Raw genomic sequence first — 5,981 nt, 5'->3', positions numbered from 1 at the left:
CCACCCTACGGTTTAATTAAATAACGTCCATAATTATTTAATTAAATTCAACTTCAACAACACTAAAATCCACAACTTTACTTAATCCTCTTAACCTACCATTTAATAAAAACTCAACAAACACCACGTGTCAAAACCTCTAATTAATTAAATATTCATCCAAGAAATATTTAATTAATTTTAATTCCCACTTAAATCAAATAATTCTCATTAAATGGATTCAAAATAACGCCCAATAAATTAAATCTAGATAAACAAAATTAAGATAACTGACTCCAAAATTATCTAAATTTTTGGGGCGTTACAATATAACCTAAAAATAGAACCAATATTGAATTTTCAATATTAAGCAGTATAAACCCAGGCTTTCAAAATTATATGTTACTTTCCATGAAAATAGAACTAATATTTGTGAAATGAATGATGCATAATAGACGACTTTGTAGAGTGAAACTAATTGGGAAAGAAAAAATGTTTGCAATCTTTCTAAAAAGTTTTTGCTAATTCTCAATTAATTTGGACTAAAATGCTATATTTGCTAGCAGCTCTATACCCAATTCATCACCTCTCCACAATACCTCACTTGCAATGCTTCAGCAATCAAACTTTTACTGATTTTTTATTTTTCTAAAATCATTTTCGTTGAACACATATTTTATTTTTGTAAAAAAGTGATTTTGATAAGAGAAAGAGCGTATGTCAAAATCACCGCCAAACACAACACGTATAATAAAATCGAATGCATATTAGTGTTAAAGAATCATTTTTTTTTAAAATTTACTTCTACAAGTAAAACCTGATAATGAGTAACTTTTGAGAATCGATCCTCTAAAAATCTGTTGCCTCCATTTAGAACTCTCTATTTTATCATACTAAAAATATGTCTCTAACTAACAAAGTACTAAAAAAAATACTCTTTATTTTAACATTTGATTGAACATTAACTTATTGTAATAATTTCTACTCCTAATATTTTATTAAACAAAATAAATATTAATTAAAGTATTGTAAAAGTATTTAAAATAATAATATGTCTACTTTGTTCACTACCATTAATACACTTTTTTTAGTATTTACTAATTCGAATTACGTGTATTAATATGGTTGAAAATAGAATGCAGATGTATAAGTTAAAATAAAAGGCTTATAATATAAAATATAATAAAATAAATTTAAGTTAGTTATCCAACTATGTTTTCGTTACGGAGTTGGAGGTAAAAAAGAGTGAGACGTGACTATAACTGCTAAACATACTAATGGACATTTATATTAATAATATTTAATAATACATTTATTGTTTTTTAGTACTTTTTTATTTAATTTGAGTATGAATTTTTTAAGCTATATTGTTTTAAAAATTATAATCAATCCATTCATGAAGTTCTTTTTTTTCTTTAATTTCTTTTTTAAGTTGCAATTTCTTTAATACAAATATGATGGTTACTAGTATAATTGAATATTCGGTTAACATAAGCTTTCATTAACTTAAAGTTGCAACGGTTACATATCGAGAAATGATGATTTTGAATTGGAGAATTTTCAAGTATGCAATATAAATTTCACTTTTGCAAATATTTTCTAGTAGACTTATTTCATTTCTTGAGAAAAATGCTAATATGACACAACCAATATAATAACTTTTTTAAAGAATGCTATGGTAGTATTTGAAATCGCTTTTGGTAAAGGAAATTTAAACCAAACACTCTAAATTGCCTAAACAAACATAATTTAATTTAATTGATATATGAAATGATGTTACTAGAGATGTTCGTAATTTAAATCTTTAACGTTAGAGAATACGCTCTAGACTGTGTATAATTCTAAATAATTTTCTTTAAATTTTTTTCCCATTCTATTCTCTTTAAGGAAATTCAGCTATTATTCCAACAGTTGAAAGTCAAATCTCTTTAATCCTATATGTAAGTTATATAAGAATTAAGATTTAAGTTTTATTTAGGTTAAGAATTAAGTTTAGATAACAACATATGACAATTAATTTTAGTAGTTTTCCATGAATTTAAAATATGGGGTTAATGAAAAAAGAGTTTTATTATGTACAATAATGGAACGGGAAGTTACAAGAAGATCAAAATCTTTCTACAGAAATCCTATAAATAGCATTTGCCTTTGCAATGTTGAAGCAACAACTCCTCTTAAAGCTTTTAATACAATTGGTTCTTGTTCGATCTTCTCAAAACTTTTGGATTGTTTCTTGATTATTATTTATTCGTGAGTGTAGGAAAACAGCCGCAAGAACTAAATCATGAATAACATCAAATATTGCATGTTTTTCTTTTGGTTGGTTACTGTGGCATTATTAGTGATGGTTGAAAGAAGCATAGCAACCCCACTTGAGCATTGGGGTGTGCGGATATCTAATGACATGCAAAGCAAACAAACCTTATTTCTTCATTGTAAGTCCAAAGACGATGATCTTGGACGCCTAAACCTAGGTTTTGCTCAATCATTTTCATGGAGATTTAAAGTGAATTTGTGGCAAACAACACTGTACTGGTGCTACATGCGCAAGAAAGAACCAAATCATATTGCTTTAGAAGTGTTTTGGCCAGAATCAATTTCTAAATCTTGGCTTTCTCATAGATGTCAAGGAAATAGGTGCTTTTGGTCGGTAAGAGATGATGGAATTTATGTTAAAAATATTCCTGAAAATAAGTTTGAGTTACATGCCAAATGGTTGCCTGGTTGGTAAATTAAACTTATGGAAGAAAAATTAAAGAAGAAGAAGAAGAAGAAGAAGAAGAATATGGCCCCTAGCTGACTAGATTTTTCAAGAAGTCTTAATCCAGAATGAAATCATTTGTTTCTTTTAGTTTTTTTTTTAGAGTTATGTACGAATGATGCTCTATGAATAAAATATGAATGTCAAAGTTTGTTCCCATTTCAAGATTAGACACATTGAATTTATATGTCAACTTTTATTAGATAAATATGAAGTATTTCATCCAAAACTAAAAGACTTTGCGAGTTCTTCATGCCTTTTTAACGTGTGAGATAATTCTCTTTTGAATGAATACTGATTTGAGCTTCATATGAAAGACACTGTATTTGATAAACATGAGATTTCATATATATATCAAAATGGAAAATTAACAGAGAAGCAACTCATGCACATATGGTATGAAGCGAAGAAGGAGAGATTGAAAAGGTGTAAACATATATTCTCTGATTTGTAAAAAACAGTTTTTTTCTTGGATATATCAATTAATAATACGAGAGTTAGAGATCAAAATTTTAGTTTTTTGTAAAAAGTAAGTGATACCTTAAAGGTGGCTAAATAACTTTTGAACTATTTTGTCCAAATTAACGATGGTTGTATAATTCCCATTTTGTCTCTTCTTCAATTAGTATCGTCTGTTCTAACCCTTTACATTATTATCGTATATTTTAGTTTATCTAACTAAACTCTAAGTATATATAATTAAAACTCATGAAAATCTCATCTGCATTTTCCTTTACATTATTATCGTATATTTTAATGTATATTAGTTTCCATTCCACAATCATCCCATTCTATCCCATATAGTATCCTTTGTGTAAATAAGCAGATTAGTATAGTTTATACTCTTTACTATATAGAATTTATATTGCTTGGTTGAGAAGTAAGTGTTATAACTAATATTTTGATAGAAATTCTTTATGTTTGACCCTAGCTTACCAATTAACGAAAATCTGAATGCCTAGATGCATTTGTAATGTATAAATCAAAGAAAGGGTACAAAGATGTAATTAGATAAGTAGAAAGATTATGCGTTGTAATTATAAGATGAATGATGATGGTTGTGTTTCTACGAGATATGAACCTTGATGCATGCTTTAAAAAGGAAATGATTTTTCATGCGATTTGTAAATGTTATTTGCGGATGAGATTTGAATCGTAATAATCGCCTAACACTTGTTTTACTTTAAACTTAATACTATTATTGAAACGAAATATTTGTATCACATGATTTTGCGAAATGATTAGTAACAAGTTAAAGTTGATTTAATTTATTAAAGATGTTGATAAAAGACCCTACTCACTATACATTTTCGTCTAATTTTTCAAATGTTTTGTTTTAATCCCCCTAGGTAGGAAAGGACATCCAATGTTGAACTAACAACCTTGATCACCTACCGTGTCAATAGTGAACGCATCATTTTGGTAGTGACCACTGTCAACTCGCATAACATGTATAAGCTAGACGAGAAGAGTTTAAATGTCGTTTGAGTTGGTGTATAGTTCTTTTGAAGGGAACTTTGTAAAATGTACCTTACTAAATATACTCCTTGAAGCATTATTAATGAAGTTTTATTATTGTCAATTTGAGTTCTCATCTTGCATAAATTTGTTGGTTGTGTTATTCCACTTACTAGGTGTTCTATATGTTATCTCACAAAGAAATTCGCGTCGAATGTTTAGACAGTCACATCTCCACTTAGTTGCATAGAGTGATATTTGGGGCAGGGCATGGCATTCTTAAATTTTTCTAAGTTTAAAATCATTTAGAAAAATATTCTTTTAAAGTTGTAACTTTTTTTTATGTTTTTCAAACGTTCAAAATTTAATCTATGATTTCAGAAGGTTTCCTAATCAATCTTTTCTAATATCTTATACCCTTTTTCTTAAACAAAATAATCTTATGGCGGAATCTAAAAAACTTGGGAGTCCAATTTCTATAAGTCTTGAGGTAAGGGATCACATTTTTGGGAGTCCGAGATTTGATCTCAAGAAAAAAAAATATTTAATTAATATAAAAAAATCACTTTATTGGAAGGTTATTTCTATGAGACGGATTTTGAGAAATTGTTCTAATTTTTCACTTTTTGGAGGCGAGAAAATTTTCTTCAATATAGTATAACTGTTGGAATGCTCTCAACTTATTTTATGAGATAATTTAAAGAATAGTTTTAATTCAATATTTGAATTTTGGCCACTGTTTTCTAAACATGTGTTGTAGGGTGCTAACAACTTTCTCATAGACAAACGACTTCCGAACTCAACTATAGTTTTCGAAGACCATATTTTTTATGATTTTATTTAAAAAAATGTACCTTATTTTGGTGTCCAATCACACTGTAAAAAAGATTGGTGGCGACTTCTTTTCTTCTAATTATTTTTGTTTTAAAATTAACCCTTTTGAGGACGTGGGTCGTTCTGTATCGTCTCGGACACGTGGCGATCTACAATAGCGATGCTGATTGAAACTCCCTCTTGGATGACTCAAAGGCTAGAATATAGTTGAGGGGTTGTTACTTGGAAATCCAAGAAACAAACTATTTTACCCAAGTCTATAATGTAGTCAGAAATGATAGCACTAGCTACTGCTAGTAAAGAAGCAAGCTGATTTCAAAGTTTACTATAAGAGATTCTCGTATGGGAAAGATCGATACCGACAACGATGGTCCACTGCGATAGTATTGCATCTATCGAAAAGTTCAGAACCGTTATTAGAATGGAAAGAGACGATAGATACATCGTAAGCACATTGCTATTAGAAAGTTTCTCACTACTGGTGCAATAATAATGGATCGCATATACGAACTGATGATAACTTGGTCGATCCTTTGATGAAAGGATTAGCTAGAGAGAAGGCTTTCAATACCTCAGAATGAATTGAACTCAAGCCCATAGAAAACTGGGTCACTTGTGAGGTAAACCCAACTTGAAAGACTGGAGATCCCAAGAAACAAGTTCAGTGGGTAATAACTGAACGTAAGTGATATGAAAAGAATCATTCATGCTAGAATAACCAAAGTTTGATTCTTATGATACAATGATTAGCATGACACATGCTTGAAGCGAATGGAAAGGCCGAACTTAGTTCTTAGTGAATTCTACACTTGATGACTAGTGGAGTACATAGCTACAGAAGTACTTTTGATAGAATCACCTTTATGGATATGGAAATGAGGGCCACTTCCTATGATATTTTAGACAAATTCTCTATAGCATATACTAAACTGGTATATACGTGTAAGGC

Source organism: Cucumis melo, chromosome 5 (genome assembly GCF_025177605.1).
Source record: "Cucumis melo cultivar AY chromosome 5, USDA_Cmelo_AY_1.0, whole genome shotgun sequence".
In the NCBI taxonomy this organism is placed as follows: Eukaryota; Viridiplantae; Streptophyta; class Magnoliopsida; order Cucurbitales; family Cucurbitaceae; genus Cucumis; species Cucumis melo.
Note: the sequence above shows the minus strand (reverse complement) of the source record.